The sequence below is a fragment of the Dama dama genome, chromosome 11 (genome assembly GCF_033118175.1).
Source record: "Dama dama isolate Ldn47 chromosome 11, ASM3311817v1, whole genome shotgun sequence".
NCBI lineage: Eukaryota > Metazoa > Chordata > Mammalia > Artiodactyla > Cervidae > Dama > Dama dama.
This window is the reverse complement of record NC_083691.1, coordinates 42,040,259-42,059,670: the sequence shown is the minus strand read 5'-3', so window position 1 is coordinate 42,059,670 and position 19,412 is coordinate 42,040,259. Positions and strand designations below refer to the sequence as shown.

General features: G+C 49.7%; 1 long non-coding RNA gene and 1 pseudogene across 1 annotated transcript; both read right to left on the bottom strand.

The window, feature by feature from the left end:
* Positions 1 to 7,421: 7,421 nt before the first annotated feature.
* On the bottom strand, positions 7,422 to 12,401 carry LOC133065507 (uncharacterized). The gene is made up of 4 exons (XR_009694901.1): positions 12,344 to 12,401; positions 11,553 to 11,648; positions 10,871 to 10,946; positions 7,422 to 7,674 (listed from the first exon to the last, which is right to left on the bottom strand). It is a non-coding gene; the product is annotated as an uncharacterized LOC133065507 (long non-coding RNA).
* Positions 12,402 to 16,732: 4,331 nt separating this feature from the next.
* LOC133065506 (large ribosomal subunit protein eL22-like) lies at positions 16,733 to 17,251 on the bottom strand (annotated as a pseudogene).
* Between the last annotated feature and the right edge of the window lie 2,161 nt (positions 17,252 to 19,412).

Here is a 19,412-nt window from a genome sequence, read left to right as displayed (position 1 = left end):
TTAATTTGTTCAGTCTTTACAGAGAGCAACTTGGCACTGTGCACTAAAGTCTGAATGTCCTTTTCTTTTGGTCCTGCAGTCATACAGGAATGCATCCTAAGGAAAATTTCAGCTGGAGTGCAAAGATATATGTGCATGTGGATAGCCTCTGGGTAATTACTGACAATAGTGAACCTAGAATAACATAAATGATCATCAACGGGGGATGGATTAAATAAATTATGGTGAAGATGAATGGATAGCCAAGCAGCTGTTTAAAAGGATAAAAAAAATCTCCATTTATTGACTTGACCATGAAATTTAATTTTTTAAAAATAGTGTTATTTATTTATTCAGTTTTGGCTGCGCTGAGTCTTTGTTGCTGCTCAGGCTTTTCTCTAGTTGCGGTGAGCAGGGGCTACTCTCTAATTGCGGTGTGCAGGCTTTCATTGCAGTGGCTTCTCTTGTTGAAGCTCCCAGGCTCTAGAGCACAGGCTTAATAGTTGTAGATGCACAGGCTTAGGTGCTCCTCGGCATGTGGGATCTTCCCAGATAAGGGATTGAACCCACGTCTCCTGCATCAGCAGGCGGATTCTTTAGCACTGAGCCAATAGGGAAGTCCTGAAATTTAATTTTCAAAAAAGGATATAAAAAGGAAATATACTGCGACTCCATGTTTTAAAAACATAACCCTTGTAAATGAGCAGGGAGACCATAATTTCAGTCACTGTATGGATTTAATGGCCTAAATTAATACGAAATAAATTCCATTATTTAATTACATCTTTAGAAGAACATTAAAAGAGCTCCAGAAAAATAACCACATCAGCCCATCTCCAAAGCCCCGTCTTCCAAGCCCAATTCTCTACACCCCGTCGCTTCTCCTGAGTTTCTAATGTGCTACAAACTGAACTCTATACTGAACTCTAGTTCAGACGGCTTTTCCCTACCCTGGATCTCATCCCATCTCACTGCATTCCTTTATTATGTAGATCAGTTTAGCTTTTCTCAGCAAGTGATCATTCTTCCTCTCTGTGGAAGAGTGAAGTGAAGAGAAACCAAACAGGCAAGTTTAGAATTTTCTTCAGTGGGCAGGGGCAGGAAGAAGACACTCTGATGTTAATAATTATATCTCATGTAAAAACATGGATCTGCATGCATAGAAAATAGTGTGGGAAAAATATACAATAATGATATCAGGGCTATCAGTGGGTAGTGGGATTAATAGGTGATTTTTTGCTCTTTATACTTTTTGTCTGAATTTCTTTTTATGGAGCATGCTCTAGTTTTAAATTCAGAAAGCTTTTCTCTTTTAAAGAAGCCTCGTGCCGTGGCATGTGTCTTTCTATTCTTTTTTTTTTTTCAAGATCCAGCAAAGGATAAAGAAAATTAAGACCCCCAATCCATTCTCAACACATGATGACATCTCTTTTTCTGTTTAATTTTGGAACTTTTAAAAAGTAACCCTCCTTTCACATATTAGGAGAAATATGAATAAAAGAATAGTCCTTAGTAGGTTTATAAATGTTATCCATAACATGAATTTAAAATAAAGCAGCCTGGGGGCTTCCCTGGCTGTCCAAAGGTTAAGACACCATCTTCTGATGCAGAGGGTGCGAGTTTGATCCCTGGGTGAAGAGCTAAGATCTCACAAGCCTCCTGGCCAAAAGACCAAAACGTAAAACAGAAGCAACATTATAACAAATTCAATAAAGACTTTAATAATGGTCCACATCACAAAACAAAATCTTGGGAAAAAAAATTTAAAGCAGGCTGATGGGAATTCCCTTGCCGTACAGTGGTTAGAACTTGGTGCTTTCACCACCAAGGGCCCAGGTTCAATCCCTGGTCAGGGAGCTAAGATCCTGCAAGCTGCATGGCGCGGCAAAGAAATAAAGCAAGCAGAGCCTGCCATGGAAGGACTGAGGCAGCCCTGAGAATGAAGGTCAGTCTTGTCACAGCCTGGGGTTGGGGGCGGGGTGCCGGCCTCCCTCAGCAGCTGCCCCTACCACCTACCCTTCTTCAAACAGAAGGTAACCCCTGTGGCCTAGCCACCGTGTCGGTCCCAGAGCCCCTTGTGAGAGGCTCCAGAGAGCCTGAGTGACCTTGGCCTTTTGTCAAGCCAAGCAGGAACTCTCCCCTCTGCAGAACTCTGCTCTCTGAGCAGGGTAAAAATCACCTTACTGCCAGCTTTCCTTTTCCTGCTGGGTCCCTCCCTGGCTCCTCTTGCCACCTCCCTTGGGTCCCCTCTGGCCAGCTCAATTTTTGTGTCTGGGCCAGGTGGGGAAAAAGCATTTGGCTCAGTCTGTTGTTTGTCAGGAGTCCAACATTACCAGGGGTCTTGCCTGGTTTCAAGTATTTCCCAGTGCCTTGCCTTGCTCTGTAGTCAAGTTTCTAGCCAGGATTTCTTGGCCCTGGGAAAGACTGAGTGCCTGTCGGAGCCTTCCTGGGCCTGTGTTTCATTTGCAGCTGCCTGGCTCTGACTGGGTGACGGTTCGGCCCTCCCCAGTCAGCCCATCCCCTTCTGCTTGGCCAGCAGAGGAGGCCCTTTGTGTCGTCATCCTGGGGCTTAGGAGGGAGGAGGCTCCTAGTTTCTGTCCCCAGCCTGGCGTCCGGGGTTTACAGCAGCTCTGGCCCAGGCTTGGGGGTGGCATGCCTTCCAAGAGCAAGCAGTTCCTGCCCGTCTGGCAAAGGGAAGAATGCCAACCCCAAACAGCCCCGGCCCCTCACTGTTTCTAAGTCAGACTGGGACCTATTCAGCACCTGGCACTCTCCCGCTAGAAATTTCCAGCTGTTCTGATCTTTCACACAGAGCCTGGCAAGGCTGAAAAGGTCTAGAAGCAAATGAATTTCAGGAAGCCTGCAGAACACCAGGCCTGGGCTGGGGGGTACTCTCCTCCTCCCTGCTTTAGGACTCCCTCTCAGGCTCCCTGAAACGCCACATCCTGCCTTCAGATTCACCTGGGGCAGAGGGCCTGATGAGGTGTCAGACCCTGGAGTCCAACTGCCAGGGAAGAGAGACAGCCGAGCTGTGTACCATGTAATACTGTGCCCCGGGCAAGGTGCCCGAAGGTTGCCAGTCCAGCGCGGGGAAAGGGTGTGAGCCAAGACTGCAGGTTCCAGAACCTATTTGGGAACCTGTTTGGGACCTGGACGTAGAAGCAAAGGTTCAAGGGACCCAGATGTGTCCTCATCACTATACGTGACCCAGGCCCTGCTCCGGTATAGGAAAGCTGTGAATGTTAAAATAATGCATCCTTGACAAAGATTTCTTCTCTTCTGTTTCTTTCAGACTACAGTGTATTTCCTGAGCTCTCCTTTGCTTTTCTTAAGGTATGGGGATCAAAGCTAGTGTAAACAGATAAATACTCAAGTATTTGTAGCCTACAGCGGCAAACTGTGGGGAGTGTGTATTTGTAACCATTGAAGGAGGAAAAAGGTATTGTTGGTCAGAGTTCCTTCTTTATACTTTTTCCACTCTAGTAAGTGCCCTGGAGATAAACTAGGTAGTTGGAAAGGCGCCCTGCCTGTGCTCACCCTTCCAGCCCAGCATATATTTCCTGCTCCCTTCCTCTTGGGGGGGTTGCTAACCCCATCAGCCCACCTCTGCCTTGGGAGTGAGGAGCTACCGGAAATGCCCAGACTGAGGTGTTCAGGACAGTTGTGTCAGGCTCTTCCCCTTGAACCTAGGGAATTCCCAGGATGGTGGGCGGTGGGACCCGGATGGAGGGGAGGAGTAGCTGTAGACAGGACCGGTGATGACAGGTCCCAGTGACTTGGGTTTGGCCTGGCCTCTGGCTAATGTCAGGCAGCACAGGGGTAAAGAATCTGCCCTCCAATGCAGGAGACTTAAAGAGCTGTGGGTTCGATCCCTGGGTGGGGAAGATCCACTGAAGAAGGAAATGGCAACCCACTCCAGTATTCTTGCCTGGAAAATTCCATGGACAGAGGATCCTGGCGAGCTAGAGTCTATGGGGTCGCAGAGTCGGCTTGACAGAGCGACTGAGCACACACACACACACACACTGGCTAATTCAGGGGGACTTGCACAGCCTTTGCCTGCTGGGGCCCTCACAAGCCCCACTCGAGGTGGACAGGGACTGCTCTCAACCACAGACGATTCCGCGACTGTCCAAGGTCTCTCAGCCTGTCAAACGCCCCAGAGCTCAAGTGTCCTGGCTCCCTGGGCTGGGAATGGCCCCCGCCTTGGCCGTCTCGGTGCCCGGTCTGCGCCCATCGCCCAGGTCCCTGGCACAGCCTCGGGGCAGGGAGCGGGCGTGTCTGGGCTGGGCCTGGCGGACGGCGGCGCACGCAGGGCACGGAGAGCAGGAGCAGGAGCCGGAGGCCGGCTCTTAACCGGTGCCCCAGCCCGGCCGGGTGGCGCCGGGAGGGCCCCCGCGGCTCCCGGCGGAGGCTCGGGCCACGGCCATTGGCCGCCGGGCCCTGGGTCGGGCGGGGGAGCGGGCCCAGGCGTCGGGTTACTCAGATCGGGCGGCTGCGGGGGAGCGCGGGCGGGGCGGCCGCTGCAGCTGGCCCGGGAGGGGGTGGGGGCGGGGGCCTCGGGCAGAAGGACGCCCCCCTCCCTCCTACCCCCGGACGGGCCCCTTTCTTGGCCTTAAAGGGAAACCATTACCGTATTTGCATCCAACTCCAGCAGCAAACACTTGTGAAGGCCCATTGCGTGTCAGGTGCTGTGCTGGACTGGAGCGCGCGTGCAAAAATGGCCTAGACGGGGTTCTGCCCAAATTTGCCTCTAATTGAGGAAATAAGAAATCCACACGGAAGAAGAACGCTGAGGACACCAGGAAGCAGGGGACCAGGCCCAGCTGAGAAACGTGAGAAACCAGAGTTATAGGGGTTCCTGGAAAAGGAAGCCTCCCCTCTAGGCCAGGGTAACCTGGGAAGCTTTCCCCAAGGGGCCCGGTTCAGCGGCCCTTATCCATCACGCGCGGGAGTTGGGGGCGGGGTGGGGGGGCGCAGCAGACACTGATGAATGCCCCCTCCCCCTGTCACCCTCACCTAGCCCTCTCTGCCTTCTCATGCCACCTCCAGCAAGCCTGGGACCCTCTCTTCCTTCCTCCTGAAGACTGTCTGACCTGTGAGGATGCTGCTGCTCCACAGCCCTGTCCAACAGAGGCTTCTGTCTCCTCAGGCCATGCTTCTGGGCCTGGAGATGTCTCCTCACTCAGCGTTGAAGCTTCCCAATCCGGATCTTATTTTTCCTTCAAAAACCCGTCTCCTTTGGAATACATGTCAACAGAGCTTGCTATCCACTGCTTCTAGTTAGTGTCACCTTATTATTATCCTTCTGGCCACTTCCTCTGTTCCTTGACGATTTCAGCACTGGGCTCTTTCTCCTCCACTATCACCATTCTTGGTGACCTCGACATCAAGGCTGATGACCTGCCCCACAACCTTAGCCCCTAACTCTCCTCACTACCTTAGTCCTAGTGATACATCTCCTGCCCCACCCTGGTCTCCTGGTCATACCCTAGACCATGAATGTCTATGTGCGTGCGTGTTCAGTTGTGTCTGACTATTTGCAACCCCATGGACTGTAACCCACCAGACTCCTCTGTCCATGGGATTCTCCAGGCATGAATACTGCAGTGGGTTGCCCTTCTCCAAGGGATCTTCCCAACCCAGGGATTGAACCCAGGACTCCTGCATTGCAGGAGGATTCTTGACTGCTGAGCCACTGGGGACCATCTCTTAAATCTCAGATTCAAAGATCCCACTTCCTGCCAGCCTGCCAGCTCTCTCACTCTGGTCTTTCCACTCCACCATCTTTCCCACCTGAGACCTCCAGTCCATTGCTGTACTGTTTTTTCACTATTTATCTTCCCTCAGGTCTTATCAGCCAGCTGAGGTTCTATGATCTGGGCTGGGAAATCTTCCTTACAAACACTCTGAACTTCTTACAGCAGTCTCTCTCCATTGCATTCACCTGGTGAAACCCCAGCTGTGGTTAAATCAAACTGCTTACTTCATACCTGCAACAGAGAAGTTGTACACTGCTGAAGAAACCCAGCTACTCTGAATGGGCTCATATCAAATTTCTGGCCATAAATTTCTGATGCATATTTGACAATCCTACTACCATTTCTTAGAAATATTCCTTTTCCCTCTCCTTGAGGCAACAGTTTTACACTTTCTCCTCTTCTGCATACTGTCAACACTCCTTCCTCTTTCACTCTCAATCTGGCCTCTGACTATCCTTCAAAGAGAAAATAGGTACAAACAGACCAACTGCCTGCACTTCCTCCCACCAAAGCCACCAGAATGTCTGCAGCTCTGGGTTCCCTCCGCCCATCTGTGGCCAACCCCTCCATCTGTGCCCTGGGCCCCTTCCCCTTTCACCAGCACACATCTTCCCTTCCTTTCAGCTATAGGGTTAGCCAAAAAGTTCCTTTGGATTTTTCCCCAAGATGGTATGGGAAAACCCAAAGGAACTTTTTAGTCAACCCAGTATTTCTTCCTCTCTACTCTAACCTTCCCATTGCAGTCGAACAGGACTTAATATCCCTCAATTTAAAAACATATTAGTTTTAGCCAATTTCCTGCTGCAGCATTTTCCTGCCCCTCTGCAGAGCAAATATTCCTGGGAGAGTTGTCTACACACTCACACTTCTCTTCCACTCCTCCCTCTCACCTCCATCCATTCCAGTCAGGCCTTTCTCTTGCCATTCCCTTGTCATAGCTCTTATGAGGACACCAGTGACTGACATCTTGGCTAGATTAGTGGCCAGTTCACGTCCCCATTTCATCTGGTCTCCCAGTGGTACTGAACATCTTTGACCACTCTGTGGTAGACTGAATTATTGGTCCTAATTCCTGTCACTCCTCCCTGTGTTCTTATCCTATGTGACTTCGCTGTCCCTTTTTGCACTAAAGGTAGAATATATGTTCTTGCCCCTTGACTTTTGAACATAGTTATATGACCCATTTTGGCTAACAGAATGAAAGAGGAAGTGACATGGTACAATTCTAAGCCTAGGCCTCAGGAGTCATTTCCACCTGCCTATCTGTGCCAGTGTCATCACCAGGGGATAACTTGCCATAGCTGACCTGCCCGTACAAGGATGATGAGGGATATGTAACCAGAGCACACTTAGACCCAGCCAAGGTCAGCCTCACCTGGCTGACCTCCAGCTGACTCCAGATGTGCACATAAAATAACACATGGCTCAGTGGTAAAGAATCCACCTGCCAGTGCAGGAGACGTGGGTTCGATCCATGGTCTGGGAAGATCCTACATGCTGTGGAGCAGCTAAGCCCATGTGCCACAACTACTGAGCCCATGCTCTAGAGCCTGGGAGCCGCACCACTGAAGCCCGTGTGCCCTGGAGCCCATGCTTCACGAGAGAACCCCGCACACTGCAACTAGAGAAAAGCCCATGAAGCACCGAAGACCCAGCACAGCCAGAATAAATAAATAAAATTATTAAAAATATTTATTGTTATATGCCATAGAGATTTTTGTGATTGTTTGTTACCTAGCAACAACTGACTGATATATCCCTCTTCTTGAAATACTTCCTTTGCTCAGCTTCCTTAGAATCACCATCTTCTGGTTTTCTTCCAACTTCACAGGTCATTTGTCTCAGTCTCACTTGCTTGCTCTTCCTCTACCAGATCTCTAAATGTTGCAGTGGCTTCAGTCTCATTCCTCTCACTTCCAGCTTTACAGTGTCTCTAAACAGAATGATCCAGACCCACAGTTTTGAATACTATCCATATGCTAGATGTCAAATTTAAACCTGAAGGAGAGATGCCCCTGAATTCCAGACTCAAACCTGTCTACACATATCCCCCTGACACCTGATAGGTATTGGCATGGCCAAAACAGAACTGCTGATCTTCCCCTCCCCCCAACATGGGCATCCTGTCCATCCTGTTTTCCTAAAAATGAAACTGTCATCCTTGTGATAGCTCCAGAGACCTCACCATCTCCATAGCCACAACCCTGCTGTTACCTACTCTTGCCAGGACATCTGCAACCACATCTTTGCTGTTCTTCTCTGCTTCTAGTCCCTGCTCTACCAAGCAGCCAGAGCCATCTTTCTAAAGAGTAAGTGGAATCTTTTTCTCCTGGCTTAAAATCCTCCAAAGGTTCCCCACTGCAACCAAAATAAAATCCACACTCCTTATTTTGATCCATGAGGACATGATGGTCTAGTCTTTGCCTATATTTCAAGAGCCCTGGAAATCTCCTTGTTCACATTGCTCCAGTGACAATGGCCTTCAAAGGTATCTCCTGAACTTAATGGAGTGCATTCCTGCCTCAGGGCTTTTGCATCACTATCCCTTCTTCCTGGAGCTCTCTTCCTGCCCAGAAGGTCTTAAAGAGGCCTTTCCTGACTAAATAAAGCAGCACTAACTAACCCCACCCCCATCCCTACTCTATTTCATTGATTAGCTACTTATCAACATGTGAAATTGTCTGGCTTTATTCTCTTCCATTAAGGCAAAAAATCTTTAAGGGCAGGCATCTGTCTTGGTCTCTGATAGATTTCCAGGGCCAGAACATGCCTTGCACATGGTGGCGGGGGCGGGGGGGCCTCTCCATAAATGTATATTGACTGACTGCAGCCAGAACTGAATGGAGAAGGGAGTGACCAGCTAGATGGCCAGGAAGACAACTGCAGGGCCAGAGATAGGGAGGCTGGCTGCTGCTGCTAAGTCGCTTCAGTCGTGTCCGACTCTGTGTGACCCCATAGATGGCAGCCCACCAGGCTCCCCCGTCCCTGGGATTCTCCAGGCAAGAACACTGGAGTGGGTTGCCATTTCCTCCTCCAGTGCATGAAAGTGAAAAGTGAAAGTGAAGTCGCTCAGTCATGTCCAACTCTTAGCGACCCCATGGACTGCAGCCCACCAGGCTCCTCCGTCCATGGGATTTTCTAGGTAAGAGTACTGGAGTGGGTCGCCATTGCCTTCTCCGAGGGAGGCTGGAGGAGCCAAGATATACCAAGGGGTAGTGAGAGGCCAGGCTGGCTACAGGGGAGGAAGCAGGTGGGCAGTGGGAGGAGAAAAGTTAGCATGGTGAGAGGCCTTGAATGCCTCCCTCCAAGTCCTTTGAGTTAGTGGGTGCTGCCGATGATTATGACTCAAGGACATGATAGGTTCAAAGCAATGATTTCAAATGATTAATATGCTTGAAGGGTTTACGTGTCTGAGTGTCCTTAACTAAGCACTGTCTCAAGGGAGGACAGTTTTAGAAGCCAAAACATCTAGAAGAATCTGGGAGCCCAGGGGAGTGGGAGATCTGTCCCCTTGGATTGAGATGCAAGAAAAACCCATTATCCAACCTTTCAGGGACCAAAATTGAGTTTCTAGTTTTGGAAGATCTCCCTGAGTAATTAAAGGTTTGCTGAGCTACACTGCAGGCACTCAACCACATGTGTTAACGAGCTGGTGCCCCGTGCCTTTGGCTTCCTTACACCTTCGCCGGAAACGCACACACATACGACCAAATCGCTTTTTTTCACCCTGTGATCGAACACAGCTTCACCAGACCCTCCACCCCACGGATACACCCTAGATCCAGCCCCTTGCCTTCCCAGCCCCCTCCACCCAATTCCATTGTCAGAGCGGAACAAAAGGCCCAAGGCATCCTGGGTTAAAGGATTTTAACTCTGCCAGCCCCAGGAGGCTCCAACAAGAAGCAGTTTCCTGCAGGAGAAAAGTGACTGAGAAATCTCCCCAGGGGACAGGGTTTTTTTTTTTTCTTTTTTTTTCCTGATCTGAAAAACAGAATCTAGCTGTCAATCAGACACCTTCCCCGCTCGCCTGCAGCCCCGGCCCCCACCCCAGGATTAGGAGCTTTCTCTCCTAGACACCTCCCCTCAGCCAAACGCATCTTCAAGTCTCTTGCCTAGGACTTGTGTTTGTGGCGGTCAGGCTCCCACCCAAACCTGCGGGGACATCCCCGCCACCCCCACCGGAGATTGTCCGGACTCTCCCTCTGCGCCCCTCCTCGTCTTCCTACCGCTGCTTCCCCGCCTTCACCCGGTGGGGGTACATATGCCCCGCGCGCCCGGGTCGTCCCCACCCCCGTGCCCCCAGTCCATCCCCATCCCCGCTTGCGAGCCTCCGCCCCCGGGGCGCCGCGGGGCGGGAAGCCGGGGCCAGCTGCCTGCTCGGGACCCCGGCTGGCGCCTCCTCTGTCCCGCGCAGCACCCTCTTCGGCCACCAGCTTCTGAACTTGGCCGGAAACGAACCCGTCCTCTGGAGCGGAAAGCTGCGGGCTGGTGGGTTGCTGGCGAGAGCATTTCCAGGGCCGAGGTTCGGTGGGTTTGTGTCCACGTGCCTCTGCCCTAACCGGCGAGCAGCGTCCGGAGAGCCCCTGCTGGCTGCTCTACCCTGGTCCCAGAGGCTTCTGGAACAAAACTGCATTTCGTGTTAAACCCCTTTTGCTCATCCTGGAACTAAAGTATGCATTTGTTGTTGTTGTTGTTCTTGAGTTTTTCACGTAGAAGAGATACCGGGTAAATTGGAAACATGTTTGGGAAAGGAGTGAGCAATCAATGCTGGCATTTAAACAACAACACAAAAATGCCCTCGCCAGGCCACACGCCCAGGCGGCCGCGGCGCTCCCAGCTACTGAGCAGCGCCCTCTGGCGGCCACGCGGTTGGGGGGATCGGCCGCCCCCACCCCCAGGCTCCGGAGGCGGGCGGGGGAGAGCGGCTTCCCCAAGTCTGAGAGACACTGGGGCAACTTGGGAGGAAGGGAATTCAAGGTGGGCGTCGCCAGGGTGCTGGGAAATGCTTTTTGTGGTTTCAGGCTCGGGCCCAGGCCCAGAGCCCGGGGAAGGGTCCAACTTAAAAGAAAAACTCTTGTCCCATTCTCAAAGGCTGCTTGAAATTGTATGGATACAGCACCATCCCTTACCTGAAAGCTTTGATTCTTTTTAAAATCCTCAAGGCGTTTGAGAAGGGTGATTTTCAAAACGTGGACAAGTGGCAGGCTATGTAAAAAAAAAAAAAATCACCAATATCACCAAAAAGCGTGATTACACCATAATATGTAGATTTTACATGCTGGTGACATTTACTAAATATCATTAAATCCTGTTTCCCCTGTTTTAATCCTAGGGCCATCCCTTGGTAGTCTGAACAGCAGTGTTATTTTAACCGTTCCCCCCCCACCCCCCCACCAGTGGCCAGTCCCTCTGTTTCAATTTGCCTCAAGTTTTCTTGTTCCTTATGTGAATATATCCTAAATGTTTCTCCCCTTTTCCTGCTTTTCCTTATTCTTATATCTGCTGCTTGTGGTTAGGCTCACACAGTTTATTGTGTGGATCAGAGCTACTTTCGTGGGAACAGCCAGAGCTTGGCATTGGTGGTGCCCAGAATCCCAGGTACACACACACACACACACACACACACACACACAGACTGCTGTTTCAGCTTCCTGTCTCAGTGGAGTGTCTCTCCGGAGAGTTTGGCCCCTCCCCCACCTGGTGGAAGCCAGAAGTGAGGGTGCTGGGTTTCTGAGGAGCCAGGCAGGTGCTCCCCTGCCTCCCTCCCTTTCCTCTGAATCTCTTTTCCCTGCCTGAGGGGTTTCCACTTACCCATACTGTCTGGTGGGAATTCCTCCAACTTCTTACCTTCCTTCCCTTTGGGGTATTTTCTGCTGTATCTATTGCCACACACAAGCCACCCAGTGGCTGAAAACAAGAAACATGTACTTATTAGCTCCTGCCTCTGTGGGTCAGCCGGGGCAGTGTCCAGCCTGGCTCTGCTGGGCCCGGGCCTGTGTCTGTGGTGAGCTGGCAGGTCGCTGGATGGCGTAGGACAGCCCCATCCACACCTCAGGTGGTTAGCAAGCTGTCAGCTGGGGTGAAAGGATGACAGGGTGACGGGCCAAGTACCTGTCACCCAGCAGGGGAGCCTACCCCAGGCTTCTTGCCGTCGCGGCGAGGTTCCACGAATGGGGAGAGCAGAAGCCATAAGGCTTCTCGAGGCCTGGGCTGGGAACTGGCCGACTCCTGTGGCCACATTCTCTTGGTCAAAGTGAGTCAGGAGGCCGGGCCTAACTCGAGAAGTGGGAAACGGACTTCAGCTCTTGGTGGAGGGAGTGCAAAGTATTGTCGTCATTTCTGCACACACTGGCCCTCTTCTTCCCTGGGCACACTACCCGTAAGTAAACACGTCAAGATACTAAATCCCTTCTCCGCCCCCAGGACATTCAACAGAGCACAGCTGAAGCACATAAGGCAGCCGTCGACGTGCCTGGGTTCAGATCTTGGCTCCACATTTATCAGAGGCTGACCCGAGAAAGTTGCCTTACCTCGGTGTCCTAATCCGTAAAAGTGGGAGTTGTTGTAAATATTAAATAAGTTAATCCACGTTAAGTACTTACACGGTGTCTGGCACACGGTAAGTGTCCAATAAATATCAGTTATCATGCCATGAGGGGACGGCTGGCTGCCCACCAGGACTGCTGAGGCCACCAGCGCCGTCTTCCACAGCTGCCCCAAAGCCCCTCCCAATACGGCCGACACCAGGGGGGCCCCCAGCTGCCAGCTCTGCTGACGACACCTGGTGTTTTCAGGGCTCCACTGAGGTGCCAGGGAAATGGCCCTGTCCGTTTTTACCAGCTCCTTCAGTGAAGCCTGTCTCTCTAAAGCTGTTACAAAAAGGGCTCTGAAGTCAGACAGAGCTGCGGTTTGCTTCCAGCGCCTCTTCCTGAGGCTTTTAGCAAGCTGATTCATCTCTCTGAGTTTCAGTTTCTTCGTCTGTAAAATGGAGACAACAGTACTGCCTCCTACAGAGCATGCGGGGCATAATACGAAGAACAGAAGTGCCCGTGCTCACTAAGATGCTGGCACTCCGGGACACGGAAGCGTGTTGTCCTTGAAATTGCCCCTCCTGTAGGTGCTGAGAAGTTGCCACAGGTGAATCCTTCTTCCCAGAATATCCTTGGTCACTCCTCGCACCCTCCCCTACTCAGTGCATGGAGATGGGCCAGGATCCTGGGGAGCAGGCCGAGCTCTCCCCAAAGCTGCTGGTTTAGCATCAGGTCCCTCCTCTCCACTTCCTGAGGCCTGACCCATGTTCCACTTTCAGTTTAGTATCTCTAACACCTAGCAGACAACTCGGCATGGTCTGTTGAAAGAAAGGGGCTTCCCTGATGGCTCAAATGGTAAAGAATCTGCCTGCAAAGCATAAGACCTGGGTTCAATCCCTGGGTCGGGAAGATCCCCTGGAGCAGGGAATGGCTACCTGCTCCAGTGTTCTTTCCTAGAGAATTCCAAGGACAGAGGAGCCTGGCGGGCTACAGTCCACAGGGTCACAAAGAAAAGAAAGAAAGATGACATGGAGGAGGATGTAGGAGAGGAAAGACTTTTCCCTCTACTCTCCTAGGTTCAACAGCTGGGTCTATGAGATCAATTTACAGCAGGCAGATTAACAAGAGGAAGTGAAAGTCGCTCAATTCTGTCAACTTTTCGCGACCCCAAGGACTGTAGCCTGCCAGGCTCCTCTGTCTATGAAATTCTCCAGGCCAGAATATTGGAGTGGGCAGGGATTCCCTTCTCCAGGGGGATCATCCCAAGCCAGGGATTGAACCCAGGTCTCCTGCGTTGCAGACGAATTCTTGCAATGACTTGCAAGGAAGCCCAACAAGAGGAACAGTATACACATTTCTTGACTTTTAACATAACATGGACAGGGACATCACAGGAAAAAAGAAAAGTGAGTACCTAGAAAGGAGATGAGATTTGAGTTTATCTACCTTCTTGATAGGGAAGGGGCAATTTAGGAGAAAGATGGATGGGCCTTTGAAGAGCAGATGGGAGATGTGATAGTTTCTGACAGCGTTTGTCTCAGTGTGGGGTGGATTTCTGGTGTCCTCTCCTGTGACCATCTTCCCTGGTTGGTGAAACTCCCCGGGAAGAGATTTATGACCGTTAAGTTCCTTCTGGAGGGTCTGTCATAGGCACATACAGGGGAGTTTGTAGAAAGCTTCTCCCTGCCTTTGCTGTTGTTTAAGTGCCTTCAGCTCAACATAATCAAAATAACAAAGTGGCATCTTTGAATTTCACTTCGAGGACTTTTGACAGTTTATCTTTTCCTTGGATGAAACCACCATTTTCGGATGCCTTCCAAGCCAAGTCAACCCACTAGGGCAGAGGGACGATGTTCCCAAGAAGTGGGATTGAGGTGGCGCTCCTCAATGTGGCTGCTATCCCTGAGGAGGCTCAGGCCCACCCAGGGATGTGGGTGCAATTAGTATGGGACCCGCCTTGGTGTCAGGAATTGGGAGTTAACCCTGATTTGTGCAGGTTCATCATTTCCATCAGGTCTCTCCCAAGACTGAGTCTTCCCAAGCTCTGGGTAAAGAGCCCCAGATCCTGCTGATGGTTCCCACAGAGTTCAGACCACAGCAGAAAATGAATGAGGCTGCCCAGAGGTTAAAGAGGACACCATAAACCCAATTCCATTCCTAAATGTGTGTTTGTGTGTGCCTAGACACAACTGTGGGGGGAAGGGGGGGGGTCACTCATTGCAACCTGATGCTTTAAGTGATTGATGAAATGAGTTAATTAATATTCACTGACGTGCTCCGGGCAGAGTCAGTGTGAAAGCCAGGGACCAAGGATGAGAGGATGAGGATGAAGATGAGATTGGCTGCAGATCAGACCCTGGGCCATGGACGGTCCATGGACAGTCCGAGGGAGCCAGGGTCAGTGAGCCAGGCAGGCAGGCAGGCAGCCATTCTCACCAGTGGCCTGGGGAAGGCGGTGAGCAGAGAGAGAACAACAGCTCCTTCTGTGGTGATGGGTCTAAAATATCCTCTACAGAGCTGGAGAAGGTGGGAGTGGGGCCCCTGGTATGAAGAAAGCTGAGTTCACAAATCTGTCCCCCCATTTTTCCTGCCTGTTGCACCTTTAGCCCGGCTCTTTGGAAAGATGGATGTGTATACATATAGACAGGCGCAGAGTAGAAGGATGGTTGTCCGGTGTGGTGAAGGGAGCCGGTGGTGCTTGGAGCCCGCGAGGAGCTTGAGACTAGGATCTTCTTGGAGTGCACCATTCTGGGACTGGGGTGGTGGAGACTGTCACCTTCAAATCAAACGATTTATAAACTCTGGATTATAAATTTTCGTTCCCAAGAAGGGATCTGATTGTTCAAAGGATAAGGAAGTAAGGCAAAGGTGGTGCTGATTCTGAGTTGGGTCCTAAAATCTCTTTCTGACACGCAGACAGTAACACACAGGCGGCAGAAGCCCTCGAGACAAAGGGTGGTCTGGGGCCATTTACAGCAGTGTGAACTGAGTTGCTTGTTCAGAACTTGTTCCAGGGCCCATCCCAGGTCTACCTAATCTCCAGTTACTGGACTCTCTAGGGATTGAGCTGGGAAATGCCCTTGTGGTCCACTGGCTAAGACCCTGCCGCACTCCCAATGCAGGGCGCCCAGGTTCAATCCTTGGTCAAGGAACTGGATCCCACATGCTGCAACTAAGACCCAGCAGAGCTAAAGTGAAGTTGCTCAGTTGTGTCCAACTCTTTGTGACCCCATGGACTGTAGGCTATGAGGTTCCTAAATAAATGAATAAATGCCCCCAAGTGATCCCAAGGTGCCTAAGGACGGAGGGCTTCAGTAGGGTAAGTAGATGGCGATAGAGGAGGGCAGCGGCTCCCAAACCTAGCAGCTCAAGAGTGCACCTGGAGCTTTAAGAGCTAGCCTCCGCCCCGCTCCCCCCTCCCCCATGATGTGAGGTGGGCCTGGGAATCAGTATTCCTTTGCCATTCCTCAGATTATTATGGTCATCACACTGGTTAGGTGTCCCTGCAGGGAATTAACTGAAAGGAGCTTTCCTCATCTGTTCCTTGATTCCAGAAGTCTCCCCACATAACTTCTTCATTGAGACAGGGGCATTCCACATTGACCCCAGGGCAGGCCTAGGGCATGGAGATGTTGGGGCCACTGTGGTGGTGTTCCCCCCTCCCCAGCTTTATTGAGATATAAATGACAAATAACACTGTGGAAGTTTAAGGTGTTCAACATGCTGATTTGATACTTACATAGTACAAAACGTTACCATCAGAGCATTAGTTAATATTTCCATCATATCTCATAATTAGCCTTTCTTCTTTTGTGGTGAGAACGTTTAGGATCTACTCTCTTAGCAACTTTCAAGTATATAATATGGTATTATTAACTATAATCTATACATAAGATTATATGCTATACATTAGAGTCCCCAGAACTTATTCATCTTATAACTGGAAGTTTGTCCCCTTGGATCAACATCACCCCATATCCCCTACCTTCCAACCCCAGCCCCTGGAAATTACCATTTTACCTTCTGTTTCTAGACATTTGGATTTTTTAGATTCCACATATTTAAGTGATAATATCTGATATTTGTCTTTCTCTGTCTAATGCCCTCAAGGTCCATCCATGTTGTTGCCAATGGCTGCTAGTATTCCATTGTCTATATATGCCGCATTATTCGTTTGCTGGTTGACAAACACATGGGCTATTTCCATATCTTGGCTGTTGTGAGCAAGGCCATAATGAACATGGGAATTCAGGCATTTCTTCAAGATCCTATTTTCATATTCTTTGGATATATACTCAGAAGTAGGATTGCTGGATCATATGGTAGTTTTATTTTTAATTTTTTGAGGAGCGTCCATACTGTCTTCCATAGTGACTACACCAATCTGCATTCCCATCCACAACACACAAGGGTTTCCTTTTTTATTTAAATACTTACACAAAATATTCTAGATACTGAGTTTTAATTCTCATCTTCCTCCTCATCTTCATCTTGAGTAATCTGGAAGTAACACAAATCGTAGCTTTCTTTGCTGTTAGCAACTGTGTGTAGCAATCACTTAGATTCTTCTTCTTCTTCTTCAAAAAAAAGATTATTCTTCTTCAAATATTTTTTGGTGAAGAATTCCATGGACAGAAGAGCCTGGTGGACTACAGTCCATGGGGTCGCAAAGAGTCAGACACGACTGATGGACTAACACTTTCACTTTCAAGATATTTCAAATACCTTTTGGGAAAAGGCACCTCATAAGTCACAGTGATCTTGCTTTTGCTTCTTTCGATTGATATGATTGCTGCCCGGATTGCCAGCTTTTCCATTCACTTTGATTCTCTCCCGAAGAAACTGCTCAAAATTGGCGGCATCTATGATTCCATCTTCTGCAGGAAGAGTACAGTCCAGAGTAAACTGCAGGACCTGCTTCTTTTTTATTTTTTGCCACCCCCCGCCCCCGCCCCCAACAAGCTTTTTTACAGGCACCATGATGGCAGGGGAGGCAGAACGGGAGGTGGGTGAACTAGGCAGGCGCAGAAACCTGCAGCCATCTCTTATCTTTTTGACTATAGAGATTCTAACAAGTGTGATGTGAGTGGGACCAAAAATATTTGAAATATTTTTGGATTGATAAGAACCCCCAAATGGGTTCAGAGTTAGCAGAGTATCTGAATCAGGAAAACGATCAGTTTTCTCATATGCTTTTGACCTCACAGAGGAAATCTGGCCACCATTCTGCCCCCCTGCAATTGAGAACAACAGACAGTGAATAGCCAGCTGCAACAGAGTTCTGACTGTCACGTGACACACGATTGTCTACACCGACTAAGACTCTGCTTTCTGGTACCACAGGCCACATCTTTCCAGTGGGTGAACTTTAAGGCAACCTGGCCGTTAGCCGTCAGCCTGCACTTATAAGACAAAGTTTCTTTTACAAAAAGCCTCTCAATTCTTATCCAAAAATTACACTGTAGTTAATTTATATTTAATATCAAAATGGGAGGTCTGCAAGATGAAAAATTTTCACAGTAAGAAGTTATTTGCCCTTTTCACTCTCATTTTCTCATGAACATATGAAGCTATGTGCTTTGGGAAAGCTCAGCTTCATAGTGAGTCCAGAAGCAGATAAGAGACACCATCTGTCTTTTATTACGCTAAACATTTTTAAAAACTGCAGGAATGTAAAATGGTGCCATACTTCTCACTTTTCTTTTTTTTTTTGTTGAAAATACAGGTGTTTCCTTAAAATATATGTTAATGTAGTGGATTTATTATTGCAATTTAAAGTAAATACTTTTAAAATTTCAGTTTAATTTCTAATATGGTAAACAGAACACTCTTTGAGGTTCTCAGTAATGTTAAGAGCATAAAGGGGTCCTGAGATTAAGAAGTTTGAGACCCAGTCTTACTTCTCGCCCAAATCGTAGATTGTCTTCCCCAAAGTTCTCAAGCGTACAAGCTCCGCCAGCGGTTGGGTTCCACCGCGGTGAAGATCTGACATCTCATACAAGGGCCTCAAAGCTCCCCACAGCCTGAGCACCCCCACGCCTCGCGCCCCCTTCCAGGGTGGGACGAGGGAAGTCACGCGCAGACGGGGGAGTAAGGGAATGGAAAACGTCACCGCCTTCACGGGACTTCTGCTTTTGTGGAGATACAGACGGATAAGCAGCTGCCCGGGAGATACCCCGGCCACTGCTGTTCACCAGTAACACCCTGGGGAGAAAGCAGGTAGGTCCTGCGCCAGCCCTCCCTCCAGCGGCTTTGCGTCTCCCAGCCCCAGATTCGATTCCGAGATCCCAGGACCGGCGCGCCCCCTGGTGGCCGTGCCTCGTCTGCTCAGCCTTTTCCCTCTGGAGCTGCAGGAGCCCACTTTGGGTAAGACCTCAAGTTTGGGGATAGCCCCGTGGGGGCCCCATCATCGAGGTTCTGCCTGGGTCCTGCACGGCCTCTTGTCTGTCACTCCGAACACGTTCACCTCCTTGGTGACTAATTCCAGGCCAATTCTGCCTCTGTGCTAGCCATTTATGGGTGCTAGGCATCTTATGGATCCCCCCACAACAATGCCATTAGTAGAAGTCAGAATATCCCATGGTAGAAATAATGTGTGATGCAGGTTGGATCCAAGTCCAAAGAGTCCGATGCCAAAATTCCACTTATTGATATGCCTAAGGGCAAATTACCTGATGTCTAAAGCAGCTCTGGATATTGACAATTGAAGGGTGTTCTACACTGGGGTCAAGTTCTTTCAGGAGGGGGAAAATGAGTCTGGATCCTCTGAATCTCATTGGCTTAGGCTGGATTCCTTGCTCCTCTGAAGCTCATGGTTGTACTTTCTGCATTCTACAGTGAGCATCAAAACCCCCAAGACCTTTACCTTCTAGGACTTTTTTCCCAGGAATACAGGGGCTCTGCTATTGAAAACAGAACTTGAGTGGTCTACTGTAAAATTCTGAAACACCTCAAAGTGGGTACGCAAGTGAGCACTTTGACCCTGGTTTGCTCAATACAAAATAAAGCTCTAAAATCAAGGAAGGAAGCACCAAAGGTTAGTCAGTCAGTTGTGTCCACCTCTTTTTCGACTCCATGGACTGTAGCCCCCTATGCTCCTCTGTCCATGGGATTCTCCAGGCAAGAATACTGGAGTGGGTTG